Raw genomic sequence first — 15908 nt, 5'->3', positions numbered from 1 at the left:
AAGACGGATTTGCACATGGCTGGGTCCAAACTGAGGTGGAAAAGTGAGCTAAAGTACGATGATGGATTCAACCCACGTCTGTGACTGGGGGTGAGTGTCTGAAAGGTTTCAGCACTCTGTCCATCATCTCCTTGTGTTTGCTTTTTTTTTTTTTTTAACAGTAACATAACTGGAATGTCAATTTAATAGAATAATTGGGGAAAGTTCTAAGGGGGGGCTAGAAGATTATTTTTTTCCACAGGGGGCATGGCATTCAAAAAGTTAAATACCTCTGATCTAGTGACATAAGTAGGCGTTGCTGCTGCTCAAGACAGTCTGTTAATTAATCTCAGCCACTGGTAATACTCAGGCTGCATCCCAGTCAATCATTATTTTGCATCCCATGCCTCCTTAGTTTGGGCCCAGTCATACGCAAGGCTGTCAGAGTGAGACGGAGGACCAGCACAACAAATTATATATAGATCAAACATGTTTTCAGATGGCTGACATGTCTGCCAGTATACACACATAGATACTTTAGATTAGTTTATCAAACTCACCTGCACTTGATATTCCTAAAGTCATTCACAACATACCAAACATTTTTCACTTGACTTGCAGCAACAGGCAAGCCTTTTTTCCCCTTTGAAGCCCCAAAAGGTGTGGGAGCCCCTGATTTTCCGAAAATGTGTTAATAGTTATGATGGATGAGGTAGTGAGGATAGAGCCACAGTTGGTTGGTGCCCTTTTCCAGACAACAACCATAAGTCAAAGAAGGTAAAAGCGGGACAGAACAGTGGATTAGGTGAATGCTGTATCCAACACCAGGCGTTCACAAGCTATTCACAAGTGCTGGAATAAATGCAGGGGAAGAGTTCTCCAGGACACACCAAGAAACTCTGACAATTGGTACTGGTTCTCCCAAGCTCCTGAACCTCATGCCCAGGGAGGAGAAGGTGTTGTCCATATTCCACATTATATTCTAGCACTAATTAACTCTCTCTAAACTCTGCAAATCTTATTCTCAACCTCTAACTTTATCACTCATGATGAGCAACTTTCCAGTCTTTAACACTTTGTGTCTGTCGCTATGAACTATACAACTATTAATTTATCCATGTATAAAATTGACTTTTTTCTGCCCGCAAAGGTTTTGTATTTGCAATTTTCCCTGAACACTTGCTAGTTAGGCAACATAGCCAATAACCTTAATCTGAAGTGTGCTTTTTGTTTCTTTTGCCTCTAAACTGTAATACTGATAAATCAGCAAGTTGAAGCTCTTTTAAACCATTTCTTTTCATTACAACAAAATTATTAAATGAAGTTTTTATAAACTAGAGACTTAAACTATTTTAAGATTTACTTTAGTATCAAAAAGACATGCATGCCAATCCTACTCTGGTTGCTCTTTACTGTCTGCTGGAGCACCGGGACACTTCTGCTTGAAGCAGCTGTGTGTGTTATCAAGTGAAGATTGATTAATTGTTTTGTTAGATGGGGGCCTAGGTGGAAAACCAGTCCGACCAGGATGTAGCCCTGGTCGTATACACCAAGTGGCTTTCTCTCAGTGAACTACATTATCTGAAAGAAACACATTAGTTAGATTCCTCACCTTAGAATATCCCTAGGCGTCAGGCTGGATCCGGAAAGATTTTTGTAGCAATACCCCTTGCGCGTCGCTAGGCGTCGTCTGCGGCTTCGCGTCCGTCATCGGCATCGTGCGCCGGAATGACGTCGTCGGAGTACTTAGACGCCGCCCTCGCGCGCTGACGTCAGTTCTTCTTTTTTCTAGTCATTTTTTGACTAACTTTTTTGACTTTTTTGGTCTATCGACTCGACTCTGGTGCCGGTAGGATGCCTGGTTTCAAAGCCTGTGACGCCTGTCATCGCCTGATGTCGGTGACGGATCACCATCGCCGGTGCCTTTATTGCCTGGGGGCCGACCATGACGCGGAGTCGTGCCTCGATTGCCAGGCCTTGACGTCGAAAGCTAGGCGGGAGCGGTCCCGTAAGCTTCTCGAGCTTCGGCACTCGGCTCCGCGCCGCTCTCGGTCCCGGTCCAGGAGGAGGTCCAAGGACCGATCGCGAAGCCGCAGCCATCGTCATCGCTCGTCGGGGTCTTCGGGTAAGTCGAAGCACTCCAAGAAGTCCAAGAGACGACATCGCTCTGTCGGAGCTGCAGGAGCCGCGTCCGTCCCCATACCCGCCGGTCCCTGGGACTGACGCGACTGGCGGAGGTCAGTGCCTTCCTCTCGGCCATGAGGGGCCTGGCTCCGCCGTCGACGCCTGTAGGCGCGGCTTCGGGTCCCGCAGGTTCGACTGGGCGACCTCGCGTGCCGGCGGCTCCGGCCTCGGTGCTGTCGACGGCTCCGGCCCCGATGCCGCAGGTCCCCGAGGGATCCAGGCCTGGATCTCGGTCGGCGCCGGTCGACCTCACGACGCCTCCTCCGCCGGCGCCGACACCGGTTCCACCCCCGACGCCGTCCCCGGACGACGTCGTTCCCCAGTTTAGCCCCGGTCCGGGCCCGACGCCGGCGCCGATTGGTGAACGCTTCATCTACTGCCCGGCTCCGATCATTCCTCCTGTTTATCGGGAGTCGGATGACGAGGTCGACTGGGAGGGGTCTGAAGACCCTATGGCCGCTCAGGCCCAACTTTCTCAGGACTGGGCAGAGGAATTGGGGGATGCCAGCGGACTGGATACCTCCCCGGACGCTGGTTTCATCTCTCCTCCGACTGTGGCCTCGGAGGAGGGTGCAGCCTTTTCAGTGGTGCTGCGCAAGGTGGCCGAAGCCCTAGGGCTGGAGTTGCCTGCTGTGGCCGTGAGGACTAACGTCCTCAAAGAGGTCCTTCAACCGACAGCAAGCTCCACTGACCCTCTGCTGCAGTTTAATGAGGTCCTCATTGACGTTCTGCAGGGCACTTGGTCCAAGCCCTCCACAGTCCCTCCTGTGGACCGGAACGTTGCCCAGCGCCACCGCCCTGCTCCGGGCGACCCCAGTTTCCTCTCCCAACACCCCACCCGAGAGTCTGGTTATCCAGGCCTCCACTTCCCAATCCTCCTTCCCGTCCGCTCCTCCGGATCGGGAATCCAAGAGGTTGGAACAGTTTGGCAAGAAACTGTTCTCATCCCTGAGTTTGGGGCTGCGGTCTTTAAATACCGCTTGCCTTTTGGACCGTTATTCCCACTCTCTGTGGGATGCGGTGGAGGACGTGCTGCCCCTGTGTCCGGAGGAGGCCCGGACACGTCTCTCCCAGGCACTTGCTGACGGGCGAGATGCAGCGCGACATGCCATACGGTGTGGACTTGACACCACGGACTCGTTGGGTCGGGCGATTTCCACCACGGTGGCGCTTCGGCGTCACGCCTGGCTGAGGTCCACGTCATTTTCGGGGGATGTCCAGAGTTCCCTCATGGACATGCCCTTTGATGGCACTCGCCTTTTTGGTGAGAAGGCGGACAGTGCTCTGGCTCGGTTCAAGGACTCCCGGGCCACGGCCAAGTCCTTGGGTCTTTCGGCCCCGCGGCCGCAAACTTCCGCCTTTCGTCCCTTTCGTGGCCAAGGAAGGGGCGCCTCCTCATGTCCGCCCAGCCACCGGCCGCAGAACCAACCTGCACGCGGTTGCGGACGTGGATTCCGCCGAGGCGGTACTGGAGGTCAACGTGCCGGTCAGTCCACATCCACCCCGGCAGCATCCGCCTCAAAGCCTTCCTAGTCCGAGCTTTCAGGCCCATTCAACGCCAGTGGGCGGTAGGGTTCACCATCACCTGCTCCACAGGCGCTCCATCACGTCGGACAGGTGGGTGCTGCAAATCGTCCAAAGGGGCTACTCCCTCCCCTTCGAGACGACCTCTCCAGCCATGCCACCACTGAACCACCGTATGTCGGGGGATCATTTGCATCTTCTACGAGAGGAAGTTTCGGCCCTCTTGGCCAAAGAGGCCGTTGAGCGCGTTCCTGGTCCAGAAGTAGGTCGTGGTTGTTATTCCCACTACTTTCTGGTTCCCAAGAAGGGCAAAGGGGGCCTGCGCCCGATCTTGGACCTCAGGAGCGTCAACGCCTTCCTCCGAAAGGACCGGTTCAAGGGGTTCTCCATCAATGTGCCGAAGTCGCACCTGAGTCCCTCCCAGAAGCTCCTTTTCATTGGGGCGGTTCTCGATTCGGCGCAGTTCCGGGTCTATCCTCCGGAACAGCGGGTCTGGGACATTCAGGCCCTGATTCCCATCTTTCGGCCTCTATCCTGGGTATCGGTCAGGTTGGTGCTGCGGCTTCTGGGGCTGATGGCCTCCTGCATCCTGTTGGTGCATTACGCCAGGTGGCGAATGCGGGCTCTGCAGTGGGACCTGAAGTTTCAGTGAGCCCAGCATCGAGGCAACCTGTCCGACCATGTCTTGATCTCGGAGGGCACTGCGACTGCGATTGGGTCAGCGGCAGATGCCTCTACCTACCCCAACCAGAGCACGTAGTAGTGACGGACGCGTCCCTCCTGGGATGGGGGGGCCACATGGGAGAGGCGGAGATCAGAGGACTCTGGTCTCCGGCGGAGTCTCACCTCCATATCAACCTTTTGGAGCTGAGAGCGATCCGGCTTGCACTGAAAGCCTTCCTTCCCTCTGTCCGGGGCAGTGTCGTGCAGGTGTTCACGGACAACACCACCGCCATGTGGTATTGCAACAAACAGGGCAGGGTGGGGTCGTGGACCCTTTGTCAGGAGGCTCTGCGCCTCTGGAGCTGGCTGGAACACCAGAGCATCACCCTGGTGGTTCAACATCTGGCGGGCTCTCTGAACGCCAGAGCAGACGAACTCAGCCGCCGGTGCATGATGGATCACGAATGGCGTCTGCACTCGGACGTGGCGCAAGGTCTCTTTCTGCAGTGGGTAGAGCCTTGGTTAGATCTATTCGCCACCGAAGAGAACGCGCAATGTCAGCAGTTCTGCGCGTTGGAATTTCCAAGGCAGCACTCGCTCGGAGACGCTTTTCGTCGCGAGTGGAGTTGCGGTCTGATGTACGCCTTTCCGCCTATACCACTTCTGCCCAGAGTGCTGAAGAAGATCAGGCGCGACCGGGCCCAAGTCATCTTGGTGGCTCCGGATTGGGCACGAAGGTACTGGTATCCCGAGCTACTCAGTATGTCCATCGATCCCCCGATACGACTGCCTCTTCAGGAGGACCTTCTGTCGCAGCAGCAGGGGACGGTCCTCCACCCGAACCTGTCCAGCCTCCACCTAGATGCGTGGAGATTGAGCGGCGACAGTTGATGCCATTTGACTTGCCTCCTGAAGTCTGTGATGTCATTCTGGCAGCCAGGCGTCCCTCCACAAAGACTGTATACGCCTGCCGGTGGAACAAATTTGTGGCATGGTGCACAGCAAAGGCTGTGGATCCCCTTTCTGCCCCTCTTTCTGAGATTCTACTCTTTCTTCTTTCTTTGGCCCAGCAGGGCTCTGCTCTGGGCACCTTGAAGGGTTATCTTGCTGCAATCTCTGCTTTCTTAATGCTTCCTGATCAGCCTTCTCTTTTCAAGTCCCCTGTTGTCTCACGTTTTCTCAAGGGCATTACTCATATGTTCCCTCCTGTTCACTTCGTAATGCCTCAGTGGGACTTGAACCTTGTTCTCACTTTTCTGATGTGTGCTCCCTTTGAGCCCCTTCACAACTGTCCCATTCGTCTACTGACTCTGAAAACTGCCTTCCTGGTGGATATCACCTCCGCTAGGCGGGTGAGTGAGCTCCAGGCTCTGTCAGCTAAGCCTCCCTTCCTTTCGGTTCATCTGGATAAGGTTGTCCTCCGGACACGTCCTTCTTTTCTTCCTAAAGTCGTGACTCCCTTTCACATCGGGCAATCTGTCACGCTGCCCACCTTCTTTGCGCCTCCGCATCCTTCAAAAGATGAAGAGAGGCTCCACCGTCTGGACCCAAAACGTGTGCTGACATTTTATTTGGACCGCACAAAACAGTTCCGGGTGGACGACCAACTTTTTGTTGGATATGTAGGTGCGAAGAAGGGTAAAGCTGTGCACAAGCGGACCATCTCGCGATGGGTCGTGTTGTGTATTAAACTCTGCTATTCCCTGGCGAAAATGGTCCCTCCTGTTGTGCTGAGAGCCCATTCCACCCGGGCCACAGCGGCGACAACTGCCCTGGGACGGGGAGTCCCCTTGCAGGACATCTGTCAGGCGGCGATGTGAGCTTCACTGCACATGTTCGCCAAGCACTATTGCCTGGACAGCCAAGTCCGGAGAGATGGCCACTTTGGCCGTTCTGTTCTCCAGGACTTTCTGGTGTGATATTGGTTCGCAGGCCCACCTCCGGGGTTGGTATTGCTGGGGTATCTATTCTAAGGTGAGGAATCTAACTAACGTGTTTCTTTCAGATGAACAAGTTACTTACCTTCGGTAACGATGTATCTGTAAGAAACATTAGTTAGTTAGATTCCTCACCGACCCACCCAGCCTCCCCGTTCTGCGAACCGACATCTAGGGTTAAGGTTCTCCCTTTCAGGGCCCTAGATTTTTTGGCACCAGTGTCGGTCTCTTGCATGGCTCAGCGTCCCTGCGCGGAAAGCTATGTATAAGAACTGACGTCAGCGCGCAAGGGCGGCGTCTAAGTACTCCGACGACGTCATTCCGGCGCACGACGGACGCGGAGCCGCAGACGACACCTAGCGACGCGCACGGGGTATTGCTACAAAAATCTTTCCAGATCCAGCCTGACGCCTGGGGATATTCTAAGGTGAGGAATCTAACTAATGTTTCTTACAGATACATCGTTACCGAAGGTAAGTAACTTGTTCTTTAGGTTTAGTGTGAGCGAGAGCGAGAGCGTTGCTCTGCGAAGAGCTGTGGTAGTTGAGAACGGAGAGAAGCTTCGCCCAATCCTCCGCCCTTATTTTTCATTGGCTTGTCTGTTTGTCCTTTATAAATGCTGTCTTCTGATTCATTATGAGGCTTGTTAGTCCCTCCTTAGTACAGCCATGTCGTCATTTGTATCCTCCCATGGCTACTGGCTCCTTTACTTGGTTGGTTACCTGTACTTTTATTTTAGTTTCCTGTTCCCGCCCCCCTCCTGTTGTCCCCGTTCCCATTTTTTGCTATGCCAACAACCAGCGGCAGGGCTATTAGCTGCTTTCCGCCAGTGCAGGCAGCGCTTTTACTGCAGAGTTCTGCGTTAGTGAGCAATGTCACTCCTGCCTGAATAACACACAAAGGCGATACGACTCCTGTCACGCTGTGGCTGCAGCTTGAGGTTTCGCCTACAATGTAGAGATAAGACATGTTTTACCTCAGCCCAGTGGGCTATGGAAGTAGAGAAGGGACTAGCGGCAGAGGTCATATCATTACACGCAGCAGTTCCACTCTCCCAGCCGCTGAGCTCTCTCAGCAGCAGCAGCCTGGCTGGCATTACATGATTTCACGCACCACTTTGCTCTCTTGATCTATGTTCCTTTTGTTCTCATCATGGATGCTTTGTGACATTTCATGGTATATAGCTGACTTGAACGAAGAGTATTGATTTTTGCTGAGTGAAAACCATCCCAAGACGCACCCATCCTTGGTTGATGCTTTTTCTGACTTTGCCGTCCATATCCCAGCTAATGGCTGCATAGAGTGACTCTGTGACTGACATTAACATACTACATTGCCCCCCCCAAAATTATTTTACCTTTAGCAATGTTTTGAATTGGGAATTAAAGCGGTGACATTGTATCTGTAACAACTATCGTATATGAAGAAAAAAAACATCTGTACTATACACAAAATCTATAACTACATTAATTACATACGCTGTAGTATATTGCAGGTAGTGTTGTCTCTAAGTTTTAGTAACATAATCATCAGCCAACCTTCAGTCTTGTGCGTCATCGTGTCAACAGATATCCTCGGTGGGTTAAAAGTCCATTCCATCGTAGGAAAACTCCAAGTGACCGAGGGGTTGAGTTATAAGGCCACAGAACTCGGAGGTGTCTTGCACTATCTCCCGAGATATGGTAGCAGGTATGTAATTCTCTGATTTAGATCAACAGAAATCAACCATCCCCCAAATCTGTCCTTTGAACCCTCAAACTCTTCCTCCTCATGAAAGAGATCTGTAGTTACGTGGAATAAAAGTAAAATGTATATACTGTTCTGTGATATGAAAAAACATGCTTACAAACCATTTTTAATCTGTTGAAAACAACCGGTTGAAAAAGCAGAAGTAAATAACTTTCAAAGCCGGACGTGAGTTAGAGTCTGCTGTAACTGGCAGAGATATTCTTTCTTCCTGGAAATACTGGAACTACAGCAGTGCACGAGCTAAAGCTGCTGCGTAAATGTCTCTTTCTGTAGTAGGGGATCTCTGTGTATAGTCATAATCTATGAATAATCCCCGCCCATGTGCGGGGACCCCGGAGCAATCAAAAATATCTCTTAAGCTGTCCCGCATTTGCAAACCTGCAAAGACTCTTAAGAGACAGACAAAATAATACAGCCTACTCACAACAAGGCTGCACTGGCCAGCACTTCCTCTGAAGTGAACACAAAAGCCAAAATAAAGTTGAAATGTCATTTTTATTCACATTTGACATGTTCCTTTATTATCACACACTCCCTTCACCAAAATCCCTTTAAACAATAGAGAGGAAGGGGTGGACAGACAAGCCCTATAGGCTGTCATTATGTGTCTGCTAAAGGGATACCGTGCCTTTAAGAAACTCTCCAGAGACCCCCGGTATCCCAGGATGCACAGCCAACACAAGTTACTTTCAGTTCTTTTTTCCGGCTCCTGCTAGCAGGACCCTGGAGCTTGAGCTCTACCCTTTTGGGTGGTTTAGTTGATTAAAATCGGATTTTTTGGATTAATAGTGGTTTCATTCGACGTCTAAAGCCTTTGTCTACTACTGCCTGCAATCTGGAGCAGTTTTGGCCCACTCTCAGCATGGCTTTATTCGATAAATGCCCTGAGTGTGGGAGGAAGAAGGCTAAGACGGACCCACATGATGTGTGTATCCTCTGCTTGTCGCCCTCACATGTCCCGGCTGCCTGTGACATCTGCAGCACCTTTTCGAAAAGGACCCTGAGGGACAGGGAGAAGACTCGCCTTCAGGGACAGGAGATGCAGAGGACCGGTGGGACTTCAGGGCATGGAGGGTCCCATTCCCCCTCCTCCGCCCATGCTTCAGCCCCTGGAGGGACCTCCGGGCAGAGCAAGGAGCAGAGACGGCACCTACCGGCTGGTAGGTCGCGTTCGACGTCGAAGGCGACGACGTCGACGGCGAGAGAGAAGGCACCGGTATGTTCGCCGTCGATCCAGGGCTCGGGATCGCGGCAGCCTCGGCGTTCGACGTCGAAGGAGGGGCCGGCGAGACCCGGGACCGGGTCGCCGTCGCAGGTGTCACGGTCGACGTCCACAACACATCGACGTCGTACCGAGCCCCATGGACTTCACTCGCCGCCGTCGCCGTCTACCCACGGCTCGACGCTGACGGAGTCGACGCCGAGATCCCGGCGCCCGCCATCGAGGCGGAGGCGGTCGTTGTCGAGACACCAGCGGTCGACGTCGAGACACCAGCGGTCGACGTCGAGACACCAGCGGTCGACGTCGAGACACCAGCGGTCGACGTCGAGATCCCAGCGGTCGACGCCGAGACACCAGCGGTCGACGTCGAGACACCAGAAGTCGACGTCGAGGCGGCAGTCGACGTCGAGGCAGACACCTCGGCGACGGAGATCGAGGCGGGGTTCGACGCCGAGGAGGCATGGGTCGACGTCGAGGAGACATGGGTCGACGTCGAGACGACGATCGACTGCGGGACGGCGCTCGTCGTCGAGGGCGAAGAGACGCCGGACGAGGTCGACGTACAGTTCGACGTCCCAGACATCGGGGAATACGTCCTCTGTGATTACGATCTCCAGTCGGGGATCGGGGAGGCGCAGACGTTCTCCTTCGGTGGCTTCCATGCGGGACAGGCCCGCCAAGAAGAGGAGAGTGGCCGTGAGCCCGGACAATGATGGAGGCTCTCCGGCTAGAAGTGATGGGGCTTCGGATCATCTGACCCCGCTGCGTACCCAGCGGCCGCCTTTGCCTCCGGTGCCCGACCTCCCACCGGCGCCTCCACCGGTGCCTGCCCTTCCTCCTCCTCCTCCTCCTCCTCCTCCTCCACCTCCTCCGCTGCCTCTGCCCGTGCCTCAGCTGCCTGCTTCGCCACCGCCTCCTTCCCCGAGGGTTCCTCACCGGCAGAGATCTCGCTCTCGCCCTCGCAGACGATCACGGAGTAGGCGCAGATCCTCCACTCGCTCTGGACATGGTCGACGGAGGTATCGGTCTCGTTCCAGAGGGTCGAGGGGCACGTACTCTTCTGGGGCTGGCAAGTTTTCGCCCTCGCTGTCGGAGACGCCTCCTACCCGCGTCTCTCCAGTGGGTGACATTGCCACGTTCCAGGAGGTGTTGCTGAGAGGGGCTGCGAAGTTGGGGATATCAGTGACTACCCCTATTCCCACTACTTCTGTGATTTTTGAGACTTTGCATAAGGTACATCTGTCGCGCCCCCTCCTCCCGCTGGTCCGAGGGTTGGAGGAACCTGCTATGGAGGTGTTCTTAACGCCGGCCGTGGTGAAGCCGGCGCCCTCGAGACTGTTGAAAAAGTACAGGGCTCCTGACTCGGATCCGGCGTTCCTCAGAGTGGATCCCCCACCGGATTCTGTTATCGTGGCGGCGGCTCGTAAGCAACACTCTACGACGCCTTCATCCACGGCTCCCCCGGATAAGGAGAGTCGCAAAATGGACTCCTTGGGGAGGAGGATGTGCTCCACGTCGGCCACTACGATGAAGGCCGCTAGCGCCTCCGCTCTGTTGGGGCGCTATGACAGGTCTCTTTGGGACTCCCTGCAACAGTTCGCGGCCTCCCTGCCCAGAGACAAGAGGGAGGATTTTCAAGAGGTGCTGAACGAGGGCATGATGGTCTCTAATCAGATCATCAGTGCGGCGGGGGACGTGTCGCTGCTGGCGGCCCATGGGTACTGCCATGGCATACACATGAGGAGGCATTCCTGGCTGCGGCTGACTCCGCTCAAGCCGGAAGCGCAGCAGAAGATCGCCAATCTACCATTCTCTGGCACGACGCTATTCGGGTCACATGCGGATGACGAGATGGCCCGCATGAAGGCTGAGGCGGAAACTCTGAAGGCGGTGGGGCTGGAGCGGCCTAAGGAGCAGAGGAGGTCCTTCCGTTCCTCGGGCAGGCGCTACACCAAGCAGAGGGGCCAAGGGCGTCAGTCGGGCCCCCAGCAACAGCCCCAGCAACAGCAGCAGTACCAGAGGCAGCCCTTTCAGAAGCGCCAGAGGGGCAGAGGCCAGCATCAGTCCTCGGCGGGGAACAAAGGCCCGGCCGGGTTGAAGCCCTGAAAAGTTACTTCCCCCTCATCCGTTACCCGCTCCGGTGGGGGGAAGTATTCAACACTGCCTGGCAGAGTGGAGGACAATAACGCAGGACAAGTGGGTGCTGAATATTGTTTGCAATGGCTACTGTCTTCGTTTCACCAGTTCGCCTCCACAGATTCCACTAGTGCGCTCCTCCAACATGGTGCGGGAGCTCCAGCGGGAGGCAGACGTTCTGTTAAAAAAGAAGGCGATAGAAGCTGTTCCTTCGAAGCAAAAAGGAAAAGGTCTCTACTCGCGGTTCTTTCTCGTAAGAAAAAAAGACAAGAACGAGTTCAGGCCTATTCTGGATCTGCGTCAAGCAAACAGGTGGATCCGCCGAGAAAAGTTCCGTATGTTGTCCCTGCATCAGATTTACCCTCAGTTGCATCGAGGAGACTGGCTGTGCGCCATAGATCTGCAGGACGCTTACTTTCATGTGCCGATCGCACCAAAGCATCGCAAGTTCCTGAGGTTTCTGGTAGGCAACAACCATTACCAGTATTCAGTACTCCCGTTTGGCCTGAAGTCTGCACCGCGGACGTTCTCAAAGTGCATGGCAGTGGTCGCGGCACACCTGCGGAAGACCAAGGTGTTTGTGTACCCATACCTGGACGACTGGTTGATCAAAGCGTCCACTTATCAGGAAGCCCAGTGCCATTTCAACAGGACGGCGGCTTTGCTTCACCGTCTGGGGCTGCACATCAACATGACGAAGTCAGTGCCGATCCCTGTGCAGTGTCTCCAGTACTTGGGGGCTTCAGTCACTACCTTGACCGCAAGCGTGTGTCCTTCGGAGGAGAGACGCCTATCAATCCGTGGGAAGGCTCTGCATCTCATCTCAGCCCGCTCTCCTACGGTGAGGACGGTGTCTTCCTTACTGGGGTCGATGGCTTCTTGCATCTTCCTCACCCCCAATGCACGCCTGCATATGAGGCCCCTGCAGGAATGTCTGGAGGATCAATGGGACCAGAGGCGGGGGCGTTGGGAGGACAAGATCCAGTTGTCTCAGCACGCTCGGCAGTCTCTGAAATGGTGGTGTTCCCCAGAGAATGTCTGCAAGGGGACTCCTTTTCACAAGGACATTCCGGTCCAGACCATAGTGACCGATGCGTCTCTCAAGGGCTGGGGAGCGCATTCGGGCCCTCTTCAGATTCAGGGGATATGGTCGCAGATGGAGACGACTTACCATATCAACTTTTTGGAACTCAGAGCAGTACACTTGGCCTTGAAGGCGTTCCATCCCTCCTTCAGGACGTCCTCCCTGCTGGTTCAGACGGACAATACTACGACCATGTATTACCTCAACAAGCAGGGGGGCTCCCGTTCACGCACCCTGTCTCAGGAGGCACAGGCGATCTGGAACTGGCTGGTGGCCAGGAATCTGACGATCACGGCGACCCACCTGCCGGGAGTGCAGAATGCCCAAGCAGACGCGCTCAGCAGGCTCGTTCAAGAGAACCACGAGTGGGTGCTAAACGACGACGTGCTAAGAGACGTCTTCGCAGAATGGGGCACTCCGGATATAGATCTGTTCGCTACGGCAGAAAACAGCAAATGCCGCGACTTCGCGTCCAGGTACTACCAACCAGGGACGCTGGGGAATGCCCTATGGATCAGCTGGTCCAACAGCTTTCTCTACGCCTTTCCACCCATTCCCCTGATTCCGGCGGTGCTGATCAAGCTGTCGCAATCCAGAGCCAGAATGATCCTGATTGCTCCGGAGTGGCCGAGGCAATGGTGGTTCACCGACCTTCTTCACCGGTCTGTTCTGCCACACCGACGCCTGCCGTGCCGGCCGGACCTTCTCACGAAGTTCGGAGGGCAGATGGTTCACCCCAATCTCTCGTCCTTGAGTTTGGCAGCATGGCTCCTGAGCTAGTGCAGTATGGACACTTGAACCTGCCTCAGGACTGTATGGAGATCTTGAAAGAGGCTAAGAGACCGTCTACGAGGACTTCCTACGCCTATAAGTGGAAGAGATTCTGCTTATGGTGCAAGGCGAAGGACTTTGACCCTACATCCTGTAAAGAAGACGTTATTTTGCCTTATCTGCTGCAGTTAGCTCAGTCTGGGCTTAATTTTCAATCTATTAAGGTTCATCTCGCAGCTCTGACTGCGTATAGGAAGGGCCCTTCTCAAACCTCATTTTTTCAAATCCCTGTGATTAAGGATTTTTTGGAGGGTTTGCGTAAGGTGTTTCCCCCTGTTAGAAGACCTTCTCCACCTTGGGAATTGAATGTGGTGTTATCTAGATTGATGAGGGAGCCTTTTGAACCTATCCATAAGGCTTCGTTGCAGCATTTGTCTTGGAAGGCTGCCTTCCTTGTGGCCATTACATCGGCCAGGAGGGTGAGTGAGATTCAGGCTCTGTGTTGCCAAGAGCCGTATACTGTTTTCCATGCTTCTAAAGTAGTGATGCGTACCCATCCTAAATTTTTGCCTAAGGTAATATCAGATTTCCATGTGAATCAGATGATAACTTTGCCTACGTTTTTTCAGCATCCTTCCTCTCCGGCGGAGAGGTCTCTGCATTCACTTGATGTGCGTAGGGTGTTGAAATTCTACCTGGATAAGACAAAAGATATCCGCAGGTCGGATCAACTGTTTGTTAATTATGGTTCGGTGAGAACTGGTTTAGCTACCTCAAAGCAGTCCATTTCCAGATGGATTGTTTCCTGTATTCAGCTTTGTTACCAAAAAGCTAATAAAACATTAGGGGGTAAGCCTACGGCACATTCGACTAGAGGCAAGGCGGCTACTACCGCTTTGCTTAGGAATGTTCCCATTGCTGACATTTGTAAGGCTGCCACCTGGAAGTCAGTCCATACGTTTACAAAGCATTACTGCCTGGATTCTGATGCTAGGGCAGATGCGCAGGTTGGACAGGCTTCGCTGAGGAATTTGTTTGCACAGTGATTTGTTGGTGGTTGGTCTTACTCCACCGCTTCTTGTTGGTTGGGATGGGCTTGCCATTCTATTCATAGATTATGACTATACACAGAGATCCCCTACTACAGAAGGAGTAGTTTCTTACCTGTAACTCCAGTTCTGTAGTAGGGGTATCTCTGTTATAGTCATAAGCGACCCTCCCTCCTCCCCGGTGGAGTAACCTGACGGTATCAGGCCTGTTGTTATACACCTTCAAAAAGAACTGAAAGTAACTTGTGTTGGCTGTGCATCCTGGGATACCGGGGGTCTCTGGAGAGTTTCTTAAAGGCACGGTATACCTTTAGCAGACCCATAATGACAGCCTATAGGGCTTGTCTGTCCACCCCTTCCTCTCTATTGTTTAAAGGGATTTTGGTGAAGGGAGTGTGTGATAATAAAGGAACATGTCAAATGTGAATAAAAATGACATTTCAACTTTATTTTGGCTTTTGTGTTCACTTCAGAGGAAGTGCTGGCCAGTGCAGCCTTGTTGTGAGTAGGCTGTATTATTTTGTCTGTCTCTTAAGTGTCTTTGCAGGTTTGCAAATGCGGGACAGCTTAAGACATATTTTTGATTGCTCCGGGGTCCCCGCACATGGGCGGGGATTATTCATAGATTATGACTATAACAGAGATACCCCTACTACAGAACTGGAGTTACAGGTAAGAAACTACTCCTTATCCCCTTTTTCTCAGCAGCTGCGCCGTGATCACTCTTTCAGGTTTCACTTCAGACTATTCTAGGCCCCCAAAGCTTCAAGAATGGCTTGTGCCACAGGTATTAGGCATGTTTAATGTATACTGAATTAATAAACACATGTTGTTGTGCTGATCTCTACGTTAGGGCAGTCTGCCCCATGGTGGCGCTGTTTGTATAAGCATGTTGACAATGTATATTTGTGACGTCCGGTTCAAAAGGAAGTCTTTCCTTTTGAACCGGACGTCACGAATAACCTTTTTGGGAGATATTTCATGCCATTTACTCATCGTATCAATATTATACTTCTTAAAAGCCCTACATGAAGAATATGAGGAACATGTTTCTTACGTGCTTAGACCAGAAGTCCCAGGAGGGACGAAACGCGTCTGCTTTCAGTTGTGCGCTGTTTTTAAGAAACGACTATTAATTAAAGAATAAAAATAGAATTTTTCAAAGAAAAGTATGTCTCATACAGCGACTCATTTGGGAGATACCATGTCACTCACTTTTGTGATGGACTATGGACGATAATATCCATTGCCTATTTACTCACTTATGTAGTTGAGTGCTGAACCACTCCATTTTCTGGAGGTATAGAAGGGTCGCGTCTCTGGTTCATTGCACCACGCCTGCAATTTTTCTAATTTCTACTTCACGGTCTGGACCTGTGCAGGACTTGGGTGCCTTGACCCCTCTTTGTGCTTTTGTGCTGTAGTACACAATGGCCTTTTGTAGCGATAGTGCCATTAACAGTCAGTAAGTTGAAAAAAAGAGGCTGTGTGGAAGCTCAGCATTCAATTTATTAAAAAACATCATGCGCCAGAAGGAAAGGATTTCAATACCAAGCAAGCATTGGCAAAGCCAATAGGTCTTGGCTCTAAAAAGCCAACCTATTGGTTTT

General features: G+C 52.7%; 1 protein-coding gene across 4 annotated transcripts in view; it reads left to right on the top strand.

Moving 5' to 3' along the window:
* BDP1 (BDP1 general transcription factor IIIB subunit) overlaps window positions 1-15908 on the top strand; it is a 1439438-nt gene that overhangs the window by 1352199 nt on the left and 71331 nt on the right. The window lies entirely within an intron of this gene.

The sequence above is a fragment of the Triturus cristatus genome, chromosome 2_1 (assembly GCF_964204655.1).
Source record: "Triturus cristatus chromosome 2_1, aTriCri1.1, whole genome shotgun sequence".
Taxonomy (NCBI): domain Eukaryota; kingdom Metazoa; phylum Chordata; class Amphibia; order Caudata; family Salamandridae; genus Triturus; species Triturus cristatus.
This window is presented reverse-complemented; position numbering and strand designations above follow the sequence as displayed.